Genomic DNA, 21,611 nt, shown 5'->3' with positions numbered 1-21,611 from the left:
ACTTGCATTGAACTTTATGTGTGTGGTAAATGCGATCATTTATGTGTCAAAACTAGACACAAATCAAAAAGCAACAACATGAAGCCATAAAAAAACACTCGCCATCACAAATACACATGGTGTACCTAAGATCCCCTTATTCAATTTCGGGCGGATCTAGGACACAATCACCACGAAAATGATATGTTTTTATTAATGACTGGCATCAAGGAATTGGTGTTGGTTTTATACCTTTGAATTACAACAACTTTCCCTTATCACTCCAAATTCAAAATAAGACACTTATATCTCCACAAAATATTCTTCAAATTTACAAAATGTAATGCACCTTATCGCTCCAAATACAAATGGAAACACTCCTTAGTTCTTCAATTACAAAGAGCCAAAAACCATCCTTTCAACTCACAATCTCACCACTTTCATGCATATAAAAATGCATCTCCAATTTCATGTCAAGTAAATCCACTCACTGGGCAATTTCAACACATGCAGGAAAAAAAACATTCACTTATGGTCATAAAACCATAGTCATGCCTCTCACATTCATCATATTGGATCCTAACTATATCTTGACAAAAGGTTAAGAAAACAACATGAAATTGGATGCTCACCAAATATAAGAAAATTAAGTTAAACTCAACGCATCCTTTGCTCGTTAGACAGATCTATTATTTTCAGGAACAATAAGAACCATCAAAAGATAGAACTAGCGGTAAAGGAACCACTTCAACAAATTTGGGCACAAAGTTTCAGTGTGGATGACTACTAATTTCACAGTTTCATGGTTCAAAAACCATATTCTCAGCTTCCAACTTGATTGATTGGAAAAGTACAGAAGAAAGATACCGCTCTCCAAAGCTTGGGAGTATCACAACAATCAACTTCCCAGCATTTTCAGGCCTCTTTGCAACTCTAATTGCCGCTGCAGTCGCGGCACCTGATGATATACCCACCAGCAAACCTTCCTTTAATGCTAGCTGCTTGGCCATGTCAACAGCTTCATCACTTGAAATCTGTATGACCTCAACAAGAATATTCACATCCAGATTCCCAGGTATAAAACCAGCACCAATTCCTTGACGATCTGGTGCATAAAACCTCAGATTGGATGACACAATGGGCGTTGTGAAGTGCTTAATATAGGCACTGACACCTTCACTCAGTAGACCAAAATAACGATGTTTTCATCACAGTTATCACACGATTTTTTTTCAGCCAAGAAAATGTTGTGCTTACCTTCGAGGGATGAATCCACATTGATAGACATGATATTTTCAAGGGTTGCGGTGCTGCTGAAGCCCTTAGATTCAATGTCTACACAGCAGGAATAATCTGGGAGAATGGCTGCTGCATTCGGAGACGATGCGTAAAACAAATGATGTGACCGAGCAACGCTGCAGCGTAAGTCGATCGCTCGATAACGAAACACAAAAGCCAATTATAGAGCAAGCACCGGGCTATGCACCGTATACGAAGGTGTATTTACGCCCTTCAAAACCGGCTAAGGTAAGGGTCGCCGTTAACTTCATCTTTTCACAGCAGGCTCTCAGGAATTTCTCCTCCAGAAAAACGCTTCCACGCCGGCCATATTCAAAAAGCATACCCGATTTCTCTCGCTTTCTGTAACAGGATTCAGATGATCTAATTTGAAAATCCAAGAAAGCGCCTCACCCTGGATGCCCAGGATTTAATTTTAAAAACCAAGACAAATGGATGCAGAGTTGTCTTGATTCAATAATTTATTACGCTACATGCCTCTTCCTTTTGCCTCTAAGGGAACACAAGCACGGCTCTGCCACATGTAAATTGCAGTGTCTTTGCCGCTAGTTTCAAAAATTCGAAAGCTCGAGATCAGTTCCTCTAAGTTTCAGAGAAAACCTATAGCTCAATATGGGTTCCAGCGCAGGCCAAAATACAATACAGAACCCTCACTTGTCCCTGCCAATCAATATGGCTCCAATACCACTGGATTTGAGGTCGGATTTTGCAGTCCACGCAGAGCGTAATGCAGATGGATTTCTCGCTGCTAATTTGGTTGTGAGGTTGAATTTGGAATGTCATTGCTAGCTAGAGAGAAAGATCTGCGGATCTGGAAACTACAAAAGATCCTTGGCCTTGAATCTAGGGGCAGATTTCTTTGACAAACCACAGATTCTTGAGGAACCAATTGCTATGTTGCGGCTTCTACATTATGTGGATGAAATATCTAAGCCAGAACTAGGAATATATGGTGCTGGAGCACACTCAGACTATGGTTTGCTCACATTGCTGGTAACAGATGAAGTATCAGGTCTCCACCATTGGCAGTAATCACAAAAGAATCAAAGATCTTCATACTGATATGATCCACACAATATCGACATATCACTACACTGCATGCGCTTTGCTTAATAGGGCCTTAATTTCCAATGCAAGGCTGAGCTTTAATTAGATTGAAAGTGTTGTTCTCTTCACGCATTACCTTTGTGTTACTTGTGGCTGTAATCGCTAAACCCGGGAACGCTGCTGGAATTTGAATGAATCGAAAATGAATAGCATTCTATGTAATCTCGCTGTCGTAGTTTCGCTCTATCTTTATAAGAATTCATTTCTTTGTCCCTCCATATCCTCAGCCAGCGGAAGAAGTATCACGCCAACCGCCGCACCTTTAATTTCAACCTTGGGTGGCATCGGGGATGGCTGGAGCAAGAAGAAGACAAATTTGAAATCCCCAAGGACGCCAAGAATGCACAGAATCACAATGCAATCCTTACGCACAACCTTTTTCCAACAACGTTTCAGCGTACTCAGCCTATCAAAAGTAATTTTAGGCTGGACGATCTTCCACCAAATCCTTCAACTCAAATTCAAAATGGTGATGTCGATGGTGATATTATTCTCCTATTTCCCTCACAGGCTCATATAGCTCCGATAACCTTTTCAAAAGCTTCCAATTCACAGAATTATAAAAATCTGCGGTGATGCGAGAGCTTCCTGACTGAAATCAATAATTCGATAAACCCTCCTAAAAAAACTTTCGATGCACGCCTTCCAGGTCGAAACACAGGCAATTAATCGTTTCAAACAAACCCAAACTATGAAGTCAAAATTAGCAGACCTGGGTTGCACTAGCAATAAAGAGAAAGGATGACAGTGTTGTCCACGGATGCAGTCACCAAAATGTTCTTGGAAACATCGTTCACCAGATCAGTATTTTGATGCCATCGTAGATCATTCTTGACAGGAACGAGAGCGTTCTCCTCTGCAACAAATCTCAACATAGCACAACGTTTAAACGTAGTCTCTTCAACATAGATCTCTGTGACAGGCACAACCTCCTCACAACACAGATTCAGATCTAGCTCTGATACCACATAATAAAAGAAATTAAAAAAACACACATAAAAATCAGACACAAAATATTGGCGGAAAAAGGCTGAAGCCTCATGCTTCCCCATGTATTATCTCTCATTCATACATACATTCATTATTCAAATAATTGAATATAGTGTTACAAATAAATAGATGAGAGACAATGTTCTCAAGATAGTGCGTGCTATCTTAGACACTTTTGGTTGAGATAATTTCTCCTTTGGTTGAGATAATTTCTCACCAGACACACACCAATATAGGAGTTACCTAAACTAACTCCTATCTTAGAGGAACAACCCAAGAGTTAGGCACAAATTCCTAACTTGGAATATTTAATTAATTTATTTATTTTTGGATTTATTTTTGGATTTATTATTGTTTTATGAGAGAGGCTAACATAAAACTACTAAATATCGGGCCACTAGGAGGACTTGCTTCCATTTTATGTCTATGCATTTGTTACATAAATCAACAAAACATCTAGGATTCAGAAGTTAGAGCGTAGAATAGAGAGGGATAAGATTCTATGGTAGCCTTTTAAGCCAAATTTATTAGGTAAATTCATAGAGAGTACCTCTTTCTTTGTATTTGCATATTTCCATAGTAGAGAAAAGAGAGTAGAGAAAACTCACAAATCTATCTAGGTTTTCTCCCATAATGGTTTCCTAAGGTAAATATTGTTTTTATTTCTGGACGGTTGGAGTGTGTACTTTTATGTTTTTTTTCGCATTATATCTATTTCATACATTAAAGTTTAAAAAACAACAATTAAAGAATTTAAGATATAAGGGAAATTAACCTTCACAATAAAGATTGATGTATTATATTAGATCTATTGTGATGAACTATTCCAATAGAATATCCATGGCAATTTACAGATCACCCTTTGAAAAATCATCTCTTATTTTATTGATTTAATTATTATTTTATTAATTTTCCTTAGGAGACGCATTTTAGACTTCAAATTTCCCTTGATGAAGTGAAAAAGATGAATCCCCTTGAAAATCCACTCCAACGTAATGAACATGTGCAAGTGTCATTGGTCGATTCTCCCACATAGAAAAGAACTACTTTGTGAAAAATTTACCTAACTCTTTGCCTCCAATGGGTCATCATCTTTAACCATTAAACTAATCTCAATTTCCATGGTTTGTATACTCTTACCAACACATTTAGATGTGTATATCATGAACACCGTCAACAGAAATACATGTCAATGCTACCATATGCAAACTCAATCAAGGCCCTTTAACAAACCTCACTTAATTTCCTACTCATCTTATGATGTAAATATTTAGTACTAAAGAAGTACGCAAATCATAGACAACATATCAACAAAGTGATATGCTAATGCCATTAATACATTTTTGATATCTTGTGGGGAGAAAACAAGACAACTATGTTAATCGTCATTGTTATGAGATGTGCACTAGTGTCTCCCATCCTCATAGTAGATAATGATAATCTCATCCCAAACAAACATAAATAAGCATAATATATGTTGGAAATACTGAGAGGGGGGTGAATCAGTATTTCTTTTTCTCACTATTGTTTTACTAGTTAAAACATATATGTTCAGAACACAAAATGAACAGCAAGAATAAATGATTTTATTAATATGACTGTGCAGTAAAATAAATACAATAAATAGAATGTCACAATTGGTTGCCAAGCTCCAACTTGGACTTTGGTGAGGCTCCAACCTCCTGAGCACCAACTCTATTTTGCCAAGACACCAATCTTGGACTTAGGAGCACCAACTCCCAAGGACTTCAATCCTTTTCAATTCTGAGGCTCCAACCTCTTTGGTATACATTGGTGTGCTGCTGCACTCTTTTCAGCTTCCACTGCTTCTGCTGCCCCCTTTTCTTCTGTTGCTTCCACTATCTCATGCTCAAGTTATGCCATCCACCAACAACCACCACAGTTCTCTGTTTTTGCTGCTTTTTTATGCTCCATGCCCCTGTCCATTCGTTTCCTCTTACATGCTGGCTCTTTGGCTTCCTCCTCACTTGATCGCTTGACACTTCGGCTTCCATTCCTTTGCTTCTTCTGTCTTACAGGCTTTATCGGAGGCGTTTAATCACCCATCGGAAGCCACCACCCGAGCGTTTTAATCAACCATCGGAAGCCACCAACCGAGCCTTTTAATCAACCATCACCGAGCGCTTTAATCAACCCGCCACACTTATAGAATCAGAGACACCCTTTTATTGCCGCTTTTATGTCTATCGGAAGCCACCACCCAACCGTGTCCACACATACAATCAACACAAGCATTTCAATATATGTCTTAAGGCTTAAACCCACAGCCACATATAATATATGGGAAACATTATAAAACCCCTTTATAAAGATTTCGGTCACATATACATTACTACATAGGAACCCATGTAAATCCGCTCAAATGATCATTCGCGGATTTCAAATCTTATCCGCCCGCCTTTATAGTTATCGGCGGGTCCGGATTTCGGCGATCACAATAAATCCCTTTACTCCGACCTCCGATGAGGAGCGGACCCGATGCTCTTTAGACTCCCTTTAATATTGTTTCGGGTCCGATGAACATCGACGTTCGCTGTAAACAATAGAACAACCTCCTCCGATGCGACGGACCCGACACCCTTTTATGATCCAGCCTATTCAAATTTCGGCTCCGTCAATTCGGCGAGTTCACCTCGGCGACTTTGTAATACAAAGGGTCTGCGGACCCGACACTCCTTTAAGCTCCCTTCTAAAGAGATTTCGGGTCCGGCCTATCGGCAGTTCCCTATCGGCAGATTTGCAATGTAATGGGTCTGCGGACCCGATGCTCCTTTAGGCTCTGTTTTATAATATTTCGGCTCCGGACAGTCGGAGCTTACACTTAACAATCCCAAAGGCCTTTGCGGACCCGATATTACTTTATGCTCCCCTTTATAATGGTTCGGCTCCGGTCTGTCGGAGCATACACTTCGGTGATTGCGAAAGGCTCCACTCCTCCAATGCGATATTGATTTCGGACACGAAATCCTTATCCGCTATACTTCATAATACTTCGGCTCCGGGATTTCGGAGCATACACTTCGGCAGTTCCGAGGCCTCTCCTCCGATGCGATATTTGGTTTCCGGTCCCGATATGGGTCTGGACCAAAATTAATATTCTTTCAACTCCGCCATTGTCCCACCTAAGGGGAAATATTTTGAATTCTCTGTGTAAACAGAGATATTCGATATAGCACTTGTAAAATGATTTAAGGAGTCTGTATAAAAAGGAAATGACTCCCAAGGCTTCAATCACATGACTCCGGTGGCCCTATTTGTTTGTAATATATATATGGCTCCTCTTGGCTCCTCTTGCTCCATCTGCTCCTCTCGGTCCATTTTCTCCATTTGCTCCATATTTATTGCTCCTCTCTTGCTCCATCTGCTCCTCTCGGTCTACTCTGTTTGCTCCTGTAGCTCCTCCGATGGCTCCTCTTACTCTGACACTCCTTCGATATGGCTCCTCTTGCTCTGGCATTCCTCCGATATATGTGGCTCCTCTGGCTTGGTCCGCTCCTCTTGGCTCCTTTTGCTCCCCTTGGCTCCGATATGCTCTGTCTCCTCCTCTTGAATATTGCCATATTGACGTCAATGAAAATTTGTGTCCAATAATCTCCCCCTTTGTTATTGATGGCAATATTCTTCTGCCTTCTCCCCCTTTGACATCAATGGCAAAGGAATGCATACGAACTCCCCCTATCAAGCTGCTCCCCTGTCCTGCTGCATCTTTATGAATAAACTTGAGCGATGATAAAGAAATAACCCCCATCTTTTGCCGCAGATGTTCGAATGCTTCTCGAGGAAGAGGTTTTGTGAAAATATCAGCTATCTGCTCCTTAGTACTGATATATTCCAGAGCGATGTTTTGTTCAGCTACTTTCTCACGGAGGAAATGATACTTGATTGGTATGTGTTTGGTTCTTGAGTGCATCACTGGATTTTTGCTGAGACTGATAGCACTAGTGTTGTCACAATAAACAGTAATTGGTTGATCTGTACATATGTTGACGTCCTTTAGCGCTTCCTTCATCCATAGTATCTGAGTACAACAGTCTGCTGCAGCAATATACTCGGCTTCGGTTGTGGATAATGATATGGATGACTGTTTTTTGCTAAGCCAGGATACCAAACAGTCTCCTAGGAAGAATGCATTTCCACTAGTACTTTTCCGATCATCTATATTTCCAGCCCAATCAGCATCGGTGTATGCAGTTACAGTCAGTGTTGAGCTCCTTGGGTACCAAAGACCAAAATCTGAAGTTCCTTTTAGATATCTGAGGATTCTTTTTACGGCTAATAAATGAGATTGTTTGGGAGCCGATTGAAATCTTCCCACCATTCCTACTGCTTGCATTATGTCAGGTCGTGTAGCTGTTAAGTATAGGAGGGCTCCAATCATTGACCTGTAATGAGTTGCATCTACTAGAGGGGAGTCATCATCTTTGCTCAGTTTGCAGTTTGTGGTCATGGGGGTGCTCATGGGTGCACAGTCTTCCATTCCATATTTTTTGAGCATGTCTTTTTGATATTTAGCTTGAGATATATACAATACTGCTCTGGTTTGAGATACTTAAAGTCCAAGGAAGTGGGACAGTTCTCCTATCATCGAAATATCAAATTCTTTTGCCATGCTTTGAGAAAATTCATGGCTCATTTCATCATTATTACTAGCAAAAATCAGATCATCGACATAAACAAGAGCAACTAGTAACTTACCTTGATCTGTCTTTATGTGTAGATTGCTTCCAGCCACTCCCTTTTTGAAGCCTTGTTGTTGGAGATAGTTATCCAGTCTTGCATACCAAGCTCTAGGAGCTTGTTTCAGCCCATACAAAGCCTTTTTCAACTTACAGACTAGGTCCTTTCCTGCTGTCAGATCAAAACCTTCTGGCTGCTCCATGTAGAATTCCTCCTTGAGTTCCCCATTTAGAAATGTTGATTTCACGTCCATTTGATAGATTTTGAATCCTTTCGAGCAAGCAAATGCTAAAAACATCCTGATAGCTTCCATACGGGCCACTAGTGCAAACGTCTCTTCAAAGTCAACTCCTTCAATTTGCAAATAGCCTTTGCAAACAAGTCTTGCCTTGTTTCTGATAACCTGTCCTTCCTCATTCATTTTATTTTTGAACACCCATTTGGTTCCTATTATGTTTTTGTCCTTCGGACAAGGTACCAGCTCCCATGTCTTGTTCTTCTCAATTTGGGACATTTCTTCTTCCATTGCTTTTACCCAATGAGGATCCTTACTTGCTTCTGTGAATGTTTCTGGTTCTATCATAGATAGGAGGGCAATGGCTTTTCTCTTGGGTGAGGTTGTTATCCTTCTTCTGGTCTGCACACCTTCATCTTTATCGCCAATGATCTGTTCTTCTGGATGGTATCTTTCTACATACTTCATCTTTGAAGGAGTATGAGACGGTTCTCTTTCCTCTTCTTCTTCTTCATCATCTATCTCTTCTTCTTTAGATTCTTCTTCTTCAATGAGAAAGTCATCTTCCTGTTCTTCAATTTCCTTTTCTGGAAGATCTTCGTCAACCTTAACATCGATGCTTTCCACTATTTTCTTCAATCGAAAATTGTAGCACTTGTAAGCCTTGCTCCGTGGAGAGTATCCAAGAAATATCCCCTCATCAACCCAAGAATCAAATTTTCCAGGTGAACCATCATTTATTTTTATGAAGCACTTGCTTCCAAATATTTTGAAGTACTTCACCGAAGTAGGTCTTCCTTTCCATAGCTCATAAGGAGTTTTGTCACAATTTGGTCTTAATTGAGTTCGATTCAATGTATAGATAGCTGTCCCTACTGCTTCCCTCCAGAATTTAGGTTGTAGGTCTGTTGCTAACAGCATGGTTCTTGCCATTTCTTGGACAGTTCGGTTTCGTCTTTCAACTACCCCATTTTGTTGAGGTGTTCTGGCAGCCGAGAATTCCCTTTTAATTCCATGAATATTGCAGAACTCACTGAACTCGTTTGATGTGAATTCTCCTCCTCTGTCTGTTCTGAGACACTTAATTTTTGAATCTTTTTCGTTTTCTATAAGGTCTTTTAGATTCTTAAAACACTCAAAAGTTTTAGATTTATACTTTATGAAATATATCCACATCATTCTAGTATAATCATCAACAAATAACACAAAGTACCTTTCTCCTTGGAGTGCTTGATTTCTAGTTGGCCCACACACATCAGCATGGATGATCTCCAAGGGCTTTGATGTACAGTGTTCCTTTGTCTTGTGGCTGGTTCTGGTATGTTTTCCATGTTGACATGGACCACACACTGCTTGCTTTGGTTTGGACAACCTTGGGATGTCTTGTACAACTTTGATTTTGCTGATATTGACCAGATTTTCGAAGCTGGTATGTCCAAGTCTCTTGTGCCACAACCAACTCTCATCTGCCTGACTCAAGTAGCATTTGTTCTCCTGAATCTTGTTCAGAACGTAAATATTGTCTGGTGTTCTTACTCATTTTGCCACAAGTTTCCCAGAGACAGAGTTCCTTATTTCACAGTCTTTGGTGCTGAAGACAACCTTATGTCCTTGATCAAAAATTTGGCTGACACTCAGAAGGTTGTTTGAGTCCGTCAACCAACAGAGCATCTTGAGCTTTTCCTTCTCCATTGATCAGAGTAACTGTTCCTCTTCCTGCAATTTTTCCAGTTCCGCTTCCAAAGGACACATTCCCTTCCTTTTTGCTCAGTGAGATAAATTTCCTTTTGTCTCCTATCATGTGTCTGGAGCATCCACTATCCACAAACCACTGGTTTCCATTATTTTGCGCAAATAGAGCCAGGTCGCATTTGTCAATTGCAGAGATCTTGCTACTCGTCTTTCTTCCTTTGAGTGGGCAGTTTTGTTCATAGTGTCCATTATTGTAGCAAAAAGAGCAAGTCAGATCAAATTTAGTCAAGGGATCGAATGAATTGAAGGTTTTGATTTGTCCCTGTCTTTTGGGAGCATATGAGTTGATTACTCGATCCTTTTGCGTTGTCTTTTCACTTCTGCGAGCCATGCAGTGTCTAGCTTGGTGACCGAAGTTTTTACAGTGAAAACAGTGTCCAAGAAATATGGTTTTGAAGCAACCACGGTTTAATTCGCCTTCCTTTCTGAGAATTACTACTCCCTCGTCCTTTGGATTTTTGATGGGCCCTTGGTGGAGTGCAGGTTTGTATTTGCTGTAGTGTCCATGATTCGACTCCACATTCTTCTTTGGAATAACTCTTCCTTGATTCTTGGAATCTGGGATGCACTTTTGATAAGATACTTTTTCATCTTTTGGGTTGCAGGAAAGTGCATCGGCATAGCTTTTCACACTATTCTTAGTGCTTGAGGATTCTCCCTTGAAACCTATTCCAGACTTATCATGTTGAGGTTTTTGATTTTTCAGAATAGTATCAAGTATTTGAGAGCTTTTACAGCCCTTTTTAATTTGCTCCAACTCCTTTCTCAGAGATACTACTTCAGCCTCACGTTCTTCACAAGTCTCTTCTTTTTCCTTAAGCTTTGTTTCCAAGAGATCTTCTCTCCTTCTTATTTCCTCATTTTCCACTTTGAGAGAGATAATTTTGTTTCGTAGTTTCTCGTTCTCTTCAATGGCACTTATTAATAGTTCATCCACATTTCCTTCTTGCCCCGAGTCATCATCATCTGTGAGTGCCATGAATAATGCTTCTTGGCTTTCATCATGATCGCTTTCCTCATCTGATTTCTTTTTGATGACCATAAACTCATCCTCATCAGACTCATCTTGCTTGGAGAGAAGGTTTTTCTTATTGAACCCTTTCTTTTTGTATGTCATTCTTTTAGAATTTCTTTCATCATCACTGTCATGTTTATGAGGACATTTTGCTGCATAATGACCTATTTTACCACATTTAAAACAGATAAGAGGATACTTGCCTTTAAGCTTAGATCCTCTCTTCAGATTTCGTACATATTGAGCCAATTCGGATTCCACATCTGACTCATCACTACAGTCATTCCTTTCTTTCCCTTTCTTTAACTTTGAGGCCTTGAATGCTGCATCTTTGGAGCTAGGTCCACCTTTCCTCATTTCATAGGCAGTGCGAATTCCATGGAGTTCATCCATTTTGAGGGTGTCAAGATCCTTTGATTCTTCTATAGAACTTATTTTGGAGTCAAATCTGTCTGGAAGGGACCTTAATACCTTTTGTACAATAGTACTTTCTTCAACCTTTTCGTCCAATCCTTTCAGGGAATTTACCACTTCAGCTACTCGGAGGAGGTATGCTGCAATATCTTCTTCCTCTTCCATCTTCAAACTTTCAAATTTTCTTCTGTGAGTTTGAAGCTTTGCCTTTTTGACTTTTGAGTCTCCATCGTACAAGCTAACTAGCTTCTCCCACATTTCTTTGGCAGAGTTACAGTGCATGATTTTTGTAAACTCGGAATCAGTGATTCCACTAGTGATGGAGTTCATGGCCTTTGCATTTGCAATGTAGGCTTTCCTCTCATCTTGGTCTGTTGGAAGAGTGGAAGTCGCTTGGTATTCAGTTTGACAAAAATGCCAAACTTCAGGTCCAAGGGACATTAAATAGTAAGTCATTCTTTTCTTCCAAAAACCAAAGTTAGTGCCATCGAACAGAGGAGGTTTTCCTGATGCTTCATGATTTCTCATCATGGTTGTTGATCCTTCTTCAAGCTGTTAGGCTAGAATGAAGAAGCCTGCTCTGATACCAATTGTTGGAAATACTGAGAGGGGGGTGAATCAGTATTTCTTTTTCTCACTATTGTTTTACTAGTTAAAACATATATGTTCAGAACACAAAATGAACAGCAGGAATAAATGCTTTTATTAATATGACTGTGCAGTAAAATAAATACAATAAATAGAATGTCACAATTGGTTGCCAAGCTCCAACTTGGACTTTGGTGAGGCTCCAACCTCCTGAGCACCAACTCTATTTTGCCAAGACACCAATCTTGGACTTAGGAGCACCAACTCCCAAGGACTTCAATCCTTTTCAATTCTGAGGCTCCAACCTCTTTGGTATACACTGGTGTGCTGCTGCGCTCTTTTCAGCTTCCACTGCTTCTGCTGCCCCCTTTTCTTCTGCTGCTTCCACTATCTCATGCTCAAGTTATGCCATCCACCAACAACCACCACAGTTCTCTGTTTTTGCTGCTTTTATATGCTCCATGCCCCTGTCCATTCGTTTCCTCTTACATGCTGGCTCTTTGGCTTCCTCCTCACTTGATCGCTTGACACTTCGGCTTCCATTCCTTTGCTTCTTTTGTCTTACAGGCTTTATCGGAGGCGTTTAATCACCCATCGGAAGCCACCACCCGAGCGTTTTAATCAACCATCGGAAGCCACCAACCGAGCCTTTTAATCAACCATCACCGAGCGCTTTAATCAACCCGCCACACTTATAGAATCAGAGCCACCCTTTTATTGCCGCTTTTATGTCTATCGGAAGCCACCGCCCAACCGTGTCCACACATACAATCAACACAAGCGTTTCAATATATGTCTTAAGGCTTAAACCCGCAGCCACATATAATATATGGGAAACATTATAAAACCCCTTTATAAAGATTTCAGTCACATATACATTACTACACAGGAACCCATGTAAATCCGCTCAAATGATCATTCGTGGATTTCAAATCTTATTCGCCCGCCTTTATAGTTATCGGCGGGTCCGGATTTCGGCGATCACAATAAATCCCTTTACTCCGACCTCCGATGAGGAGCGGACCCGATGCTCTTTAGACTCCCTTTAATATTGTTTCGGGTCCGATGAACATCGGCGTTCGCTGTAAACAATAGAACAGCCTCCTCCGATGCGACGGACCCGACACCCTTTTATGATCCAGCCTATTCAAATTTCGGCTCCGTCAATTCGACGAGTTCACCTCGGCGACTTTGTAATACAAAGGGTCTGCGGACCCGACACTCCTTTAAGCTCCCTTCTAAAGAGATTTCGGGTCTGGCCTATCGGCAGTTCCCTATCGGCAGATTTGCAATGTAATGGGTCTGCGGACCCGATGCTCCTTTAGGCTCTGTTTTATAATATTTCGGCTCCGGACAGTCGGAGCTTACACTTAACAGTCCCAAAGGCCTTTGCGGACCCGATATTACTTAATGCTCCCCTTTATAACGGTTCGGCTCCGGTTTGTCGGAGCATACACTTCGGTGATTGCGAAAGCCTCCACTCCTCCGATGCGATATTGATTTCGGACCCGAAATCCTTATCCGCTGTACTTCATAATACTTCGGCTCCGGGATTTCGGAGCATACACTTCGGCAGTTCCGAGGCCTCTCCTCCGATGCGATATTTGGTTTCCGGACCCGATATGGGTCTGGACCAAAATTAATATTCTTTCAACTCCGCCACTGTCCCACCTAAGGGGAAATATTTTGAATTCTCTGTGTAAACAGAGATATTCGATATAGCACTTGTAAAATGATTTAAGGAGTCTATATAAAAAGGAAATGACTCCCAAGGCTTCAATCACATGACTCTGATGGCCCTATTTGTTTGTAATATATATATGGCTCCTCTTGGCTCCTCTTGCTCCATCTGCTCCTCTCGGTCCATTTTCTCCATTTGCTCCATATATATTGCTCCTCTCTTGCTCCATCTGCTCCTCTCGGTCTACTCTGTTTGCTCCTGTAGCTCCTCCGATGGCTCCTCTTGCTCTGACACTCCTTCGATATGGCTCCTCTTGCTCTGGCATTCCTACGATATATGTGGCTCCTCTGGCTTGGTCCGCTCCTCTTGGCTCCTTTTGCTCCCCTTGGCTCCGATATGCTCTGTCTCCTCCTCTTGAATATTGCCATATTGACATCAATGACAATCTGTGTCCAACAATATAATCTATCAATTAGTGGTCATAAGGTTAATAAATAGATACCAAATGCAATTATCTCAAGGACACCCCCTAGGACAACAAAATAATCCTTTTGATGATCCTACATCATTATCAACCAATAAAGTGGGTCATCATTGCTCCTAATCAAGACACTCTAAAAGTAACCTTTAATAAGTCACACTAGGTTAAAGAAATTAAGGATGAATTAGAAAGAACTCAACATTATCTATATTTCTATCTATATAATTTATGTTTGGGTCCTTCTCAAGAACTCTTAACAATTCAACATTGCACCAAGTGTTCAAATATTAGAAGCAGTTCCAATTTCAAAGTACGCAACTCAAGTGAATAATATTGTGTAGAAATTCTCACTGTAGATGACTTGATAATTCAATATACTAAAGCAAGATCAAATAGAACACATATAATAGATGAAGAAGAAACAATCACACATGGACATTGATGAATACTCTGGGTAAAGCCTCAACTAAAAACCCCAATTTCTGTATTATCATACAAGTGGAAATATCTCTGGATTACACAAAGCTTTAGCTCACAAGCTATCCAACTCTCAGTACAATCCCTCAATGTTGCTCATAGATTGAATAGACACAACATATGCCTTCCTTCAGTCCTCCAAGCCTCCTATTTCCTTGCACAGTTTCTCCTGGGTCCTCTAGCTGCCACCTGTGTGAATTCACCTCTCACACAACTCACCAAACTCAAAAATAACTGTGCAATCCTCAAGGAATGAATTCCTTCTGCATGCAAGAGATATCCTCAAGAGAATATTCTTGCAACTGATAGTACATTGTCCCATCCTCTGATCTCAACTGGTTTTCTGACTGAACTGACATGCATGAGTTATTTATGAGAGAATATTCAGTTATCTGAAGTACACTAGTTACATGCATGCATGCACTAACTAACTGAACTCACAATCAATTCCACAAACTGTTGGAACTAATGTAACTGGACCTAACTCAGTTAATTGAGCTAACTAATTACAACTCAAAGTACAACTCATCTTGATCTCCTTAATTAAGGGATAACTTCCTCAATCAAAGGGATAATTGTTGCATGTCTTCACATAGACTTCATATTTGATTTTATCCAACTAACTAACTCAAGATGAGTTAATTAATTATTTTTCAAACAGCTGCTAAGATCAAATTTGAATTACCCGGATGCGGGTGTTTAATTTGGTAATTATTATGATTAGATGGTTGGTCGGCGGATAGGATGGCCATATGGCTGCCAACATCGTCCCCAACACCAACCTCAGGCGAATTCATAACACCTTGCAGAGGACATTAATTGACTTCGAAGGCCAAGACACCTCCTCCACCCTCATAGCCATGGCCCCTGCAAAGCAGCATGCATTTCCTCCCTTTCTCCATTGCGTCTACCCTCCGTAGGCTGCAGAACCTTGCACTCGCACTATGATTGGCAGCTGATGCTGGTTGCTTCCTTGCCTTGATCTCGACAACGGATTTCATTTCTCTCACTCCAACCTCTGTATCGCAGACTAGGCCCAGACCTCCCCTGCTCACTCTCCACATCGAAGCTCATTCAATCCCTTTACTGTCAACCTAACTCTCAACCCTGCTATGGCATGCATCAGGCATCGTATGCATAACAGGCATGGTGGAACCCATGGAGGCATCATCTGCACACCAGCTTCGACTAGCTCTGCCACTGTTTCCCCTGACTCCTCCACTAATATGCTCAATCCTTTCAGCTCTCTTTCCACTACCTAAATACCAGAAGTGGCAGGGGTTGCGCCAACTTCCAAGCCACTAAAGGGAGGGATGTAAATGTTTTCTCAGTGGATTTCCCTCTTGTTATCGGGAAATCTAGTGTGTATGCAGAGCTGCTAGTCCCACTAAGGCTAGTAGCTACCTTAGAAACAAACAAACTAAAACCACTTTTGTTTTCCTTTATGAGAGATAGATAAGAGGGGAAAGAAGGAGACCAACCTCTGTCTTGCGCTTGGTTCCTTGCTTGATTCCTCTCCCTTCTGGTAGATCTTTGCCACTTGCTTCCTCGTTTACCCAGCTTCAAAGAGTACCTATAGAATCAAAGCAACATAACACTATCCAAGAACAGAGATCTACTATCATAAACAATATAGGACCAGATATATATTGACCACACAAATGCATATATCATCAATCATACAAGAATGTGGAGGAAAACTCGAATAGCTTTATTAATAATCAAGAATAGAAAAGAGGATTATAACCAATTGTTCTGACCCAACGTCATCCTATCAGCAAAAAAGCCATTCTTCACCTCATGAAAAGCTTATATCACCCAACACTATTATGTTACACCAAGAAACCAGCAGCACTTCCTTACAAGATACAAAATTCTAGCCTCCTAGATCTCTGGGATGAGGGATCCATATATAGATGTTTGTAAGGGGCTTGAGTCAGCTTTTGAGATTTGATTAGTGTCCTCTCTCTGATAGTTCTTGATTCCACTTGGAGATTGATGATCTCTTACTCATCCCTGGGCGAATGCAGAGAAGCAAGTGTCACAGGAGAAGTTTCTGGAAGATTCCATGATCTTCCACCTCACAGATTGACCCCGCCATTTGTCCACTCTCGCCCATCGCACCCCATAGAAGGGCTTTTCAGTATGCATCGCACCTCCCGTGTGCATTTAGGTGGGATGCAGCGCACTTTGACCATGGAGCAGGTGAGATGGTCCAATTTTGACCAGTTCTGAGTAGTTTTTCATGGAGAACTTCTGGGAGATGATGTAATCAGTTGACCTTGTTCTTTTAGGGACTTAAGAGCCCTTGGTTTATATACATTTATGATTGGGGTTGCAGTGCCCAAAAATGTCTATAACACCTCTTCCACCGTATCCTGCTCCCCACAACACTCAGTTCCGATTCCCCTGTACCTTAAACCGGCCCATAATCACTGCTACTGTGACAATTTCCTTCTCAGAAGAGATTGAGCTGCAAGTTCCTCCGTCCGGGCACAAGGAAAAGCAGAGCGGACAAGCTTCAGGCAGTCGAGACATCGACAATAGGCAGCATAACGAAGGCAGAGAGGCTCTGCATGGCAAGGCTATAGCTGGTGGTCCACCAGCTGAGGACGACAAACATAGTGACACTAAGGCATCGGGAAGCAGACAGAATGCCATTTTTGAAATGCAGATGGGCACAGGTGGCACTGAGGAGGCTCCTCCAACTCAGGGTCGTGGCGTGTCTGACGCAGATGATGACTGGTACCAATTCGCGTGTCGGATCGAAGAGGAACCAACCCCGGAGAATCTATAGTCTTGACGCGTGGCAACCATTTTTTTCCTCACTTGCCAAGTGGATGTGTCTAAGTTTAAGCAGTCTTTTTAGGTTACTGTTTTGGGTTCTAGACATGCAATATCTCTCTTTGTCTTTTTGGAAAAACAATGCTTACCCATGTGTGGGTTCTTTCTGGGTTAGTGGACTGGTTTCCCCTATGTTGGGGCAGTCCAAAACAGACAGATTCATTTTTTGATGATGATTGATGCTCAACAATTTTGAGGTCAAGCCTTTCTGTAACTTCTTTTTGTATCATATTAATAGAACAATATTACTTAGAAAAAAAAGATCAAATTCAAATTTTAATTTTCAATTTTAGTTCAGGGACTAACTAAAATTGGAACGTATCCCGAAAAGCTATTTATAGCAATGCTATTTTTAGCACTTCTATTTTTAGCATTTCTTGTTGCTATTTTCAACACTTCCTCTCAATAAGAAAGGGATTATTTGTCACCCTGATCCTGTCTCTGTGGAACTTGAATTTGTATTTTGACAATGCCTTAGTCAAAATATCCGCATCCTGCTCCTCGGTCGAAACATACTGCAACAACATGATCCTCTTCACCACACAGTCTCGAAGATGATGATACTGGATATCGATGTGCTTAGACCTATCATGAAATACTGGATTCTCAGAGAGTTTGATACAACTCTGATTATCGCAATAGATCACAGTTGGATCCATCCTCTGATCAAACAATCCAACTAGAATTTTATGCATCCAAATGGCCTCACATGCTGCCTGATTGGCAGCCATGTATTCAACCTCTGCTAAGCTAAGTGCAACTGACCTCTGTTTCCTGCTGTACCAAGAAACTGCAGCTGAACCAAGGTTGAAAATTCCTCCTAAAGTGCTCTTCCGATCTGATGGACTCCCTGCCCAATCTGCATCTGTGAAGCCCTGAAGCTTCACTCCCTCTATCTGTCTGTACCATAATCCATACTGAGATGTGCCTCTGAGGTATCTCAGCACATGCTTCGCTGCCTTCCAAAACAGCTTGGTAGGCTGAACCATAGCTTGACTCAGTTGGTTCACCGCAAAGCACAAATCTGGTCATGTGTTCACTTAATACAACAATGAACCCACAAGCTGCCTATAAACAGTAGTATCTACTACCTCACCTGAAGTAGCATCCTCCTTCCTCCAGTTACCTACTAGAGGAGTCTACATGGGCTTGTACTTCTCCATGTGGAATCTCCTGAGTATCTCATTGGCATACTTGCCTTGAGACACAAGCACTTCCCCATCCTTCTACCACACTTCCATGCCTAGAAAGTAGTGCATGAGACCCATGTCTTTCATCTCGAACTCTCTTGCAAGGTCCTCCTTACAAGACTTGATCAACTGATCATCACCTGTCAATATCAGATCATCAACATAAAGAACAATGATCAATGGCTTACCTTCTACCATGATGTGGTATATGTTCACATCCGCTTCACTCTTTGTGAAACCGAACCCGGTGAAATAGTTGTCGATCCTAGTGTACCAAGCACGAGGTGCTTGGTTCAACCCGTACAAAGCTCTCTTGAGTTGACACACATGCGACTCACAATCAAAGGTCTCAAATCCTTTTGGTTGCTCTATGTACACCTCTTCCTCAATCTTACCATTGAGGAATGCAATCTTCACATCCATCTGATGGATCTTCCAACCCATCTGTGTTGACAATGCCAACATCGATCTAATAGATGAGTACCTTGCTACAGGAGAAAAAGTCTCATCATAGTCGATCCCCTTGACCTGTGAGAAACCACGGGCAACAAATCTTGCCTTATGTTTCTCCACACTGCCATCAGTTGCTTGCTTTACCTTGTAAAGCCATCGAGAACTCACCACTGACTTGTCCTCTGGTCTTGGGACAACATCCCAAACATTGTTTCGAACTATGGAGTCATACTCCTCCACCATAGCATCAACCTAGACTGGCTACTGCACTACTTCCTCAAAGGAAGATGGTTCGGTCTCTACACACTCCCAAACCAGGGCCATGTAACCAGTGTACCACTCAGGTGACCTCCTCTGTATGTGCTGAGAAGATGGCTATTCCACATTCTCTCTCACATCCATCAACAGTCTGTCAGCTTCCCTTGAGCGTTTCCGCCCATCTCTAGAAGACTCTGCATGAGTGGATGTCTCCACTCCTAGATCCTCTGCATGCGGCTGCTCCGCATCAATCTGAGGCTCCTCCTCCTTAGGAACCAAAAGTTCCTCCTCTGCATGCAACTTGAGCTCCCTCTCAAGGGAAACTTGCATGGCCTTCTACTCGTCGAACTTCAGATCTCTGCGTACCACTGTCCTCTGACTGGTAGGCAAGAACACCCGATAGTTGTGAGGTGTATCAGTGTGCCCCACAAGTATCACCAACTTAGCTGTTGGCTCTAGCTTCTTCCAGGCATCTTTGGTCACATGGAAAAATACCGGTGAGCTAAAGATCTTGAAGTGACTCACATCTGGTCTCTTCCCAAAGAAAGCCTCCTCTGGTGTCTTCATCCCCAGTATACCATGCAGGCTTCTATTCTGCAAGTATACTGTTGTATTGCATGCCTCAACCCACAAATGAAGTGGTAGGCCTTGGTCATGCAGCATCACCCGAGATACTCCCACAATCGTTCTATTCTTCCTTTTGGCCACCCCATTCTGCTGTGGGTTATGGGGTGCCATCAACTCCCGTTTAATTCCTTCTACTGCATAGAAGTTCTTAAACTGTTGAGAGACATACTCTCCACCATTGTCGCTTCGCAAGGCCCTTATTCTCTTTCCAGATTCTTTCTCAACCCAAGGTTTTGAACTCAAAAAACCCTAATAAGGTTTGATCCTTCTTCTACGTGAAGTAGATCCAACATCTACAAGAAAAATAATCAATGAAAATAACATAGTACCTTTTTTTAGTAGTGGAGGTTGTCGAGAATGGTCCACACACATCTATATGAGCTTTCTATAGGATTGCTCCAGCTCGACTGTCTCGATCTTGAAAGGAAGATTTTGCATACTTACCCAAGTTACAACCTTTGCATGTATCCACTTGCTCCAGTTTACCCTTGGGAAGTTCGGTAGAAATATACTGCATGATCTTCAAGGCCCCATGGTGCAAGTGGCCTAATCTTCTACGCCATAGCTCGCCAATATCTTGGCTTTGCACCAACTCTGCTTTGGAACTCAATGCAGCACAATCATCTACCTCCAACTTGTAGAGATTCTTTACTCAAATCCCAATCCTCTTGGTCTGTCCCATACCGATGTGCCTCAGGAATGCCTTTCCTTTACTAAAGACTACATCATAGCCTTTGTCTTCCAACATAGCGACAGATACCAGGTTCTTCTTCAGTCCAGGCACATACTTTACATCAGTCAGGATGAGAGGATCTCCATGCTCCTTCTGAAACACAACCGTGCCTTCACCTGAAACATGGTACTTTCCATCATTGCCCATCTCTATGCACATTTGGAGGTCCTTCTCCTCCAAGGTACTGAATAAACTCTTGTCGCTGGTCATGTGGAATGAGGCTCCACTGTCCAGGTACCAAACACAACCCACCATCGATGAAACCATGCATGTGATGAGGGTGAAATCCAATTCGAACTGTGAGGCCAATGCCTCACCATCTGATCCTTTCGAGGATCCCTTCTTGGATTTATTCTGTGGACAATTCGTAGCATAATGGCCCACCTCATGACAATGAAAGCATCGCACTTTCAATTTGTCAATCTTCTTCCCACCATGGGAAGAACTTGATTTAGAATGGGAAGCCTTCCCTTTCCCTTTCCTTGCCTTACTCGCTAAGGCTATATTTTCTTCATCATCATGCATTGATGAAGAACCATCTTTGGTGCTTCTCCTTATCTCCTCCTGCATCAGATCTGATCACATTCATTCCCAATCTGGCAGTTTCTCTCTTCCATTTACCGAGTCTTAGTAGCTATGCCAACTCTTAGGAAGATCGAGGAGAGCAAGACTCACCATGTCATCATCGATTGTCGTGATTCCTACACTTCCAATATCATCCCTATAGGTGGTGAGCTTGTTTAGATATGTAGAGATCGTATCGCCCTTTTCCCACATGATTTTATGAATC

The 21,611-nt window shown here is 41.7% G+C and overlaps 1 pseudogene; it reads right to left on the bottom strand.

Moving 5' to 3' along the window:
* Positions 1-779: 779 nt before the first annotated feature.
* LOC149146525 (cysteine synthase pseudogene) lies at positions 780-1,267 on the bottom strand (annotated as a pseudogene).
* Positions 1,268-21,611: the final 20,344 nt, after the last annotated feature.

Source organism: Pinus tabuliformis, chromosome X (genome assembly GCF_031772625.1).
Source record: "Pinus tabuliformis cultivar Carrire ecotype Pingquan chromosome X, CPIR1, whole genome shotgun sequence".
In the NCBI taxonomy this organism is placed as follows: domain Eukaryota; kingdom Viridiplantae; phylum Streptophyta; class Pinopsida; order Pinales; family Pinaceae; genus Pinus; species Pinus tabuliformis.
Note: the sequence above shows the minus strand (reverse complement) of the source record. Positions and strands in the feature narration are given on the sequence as shown.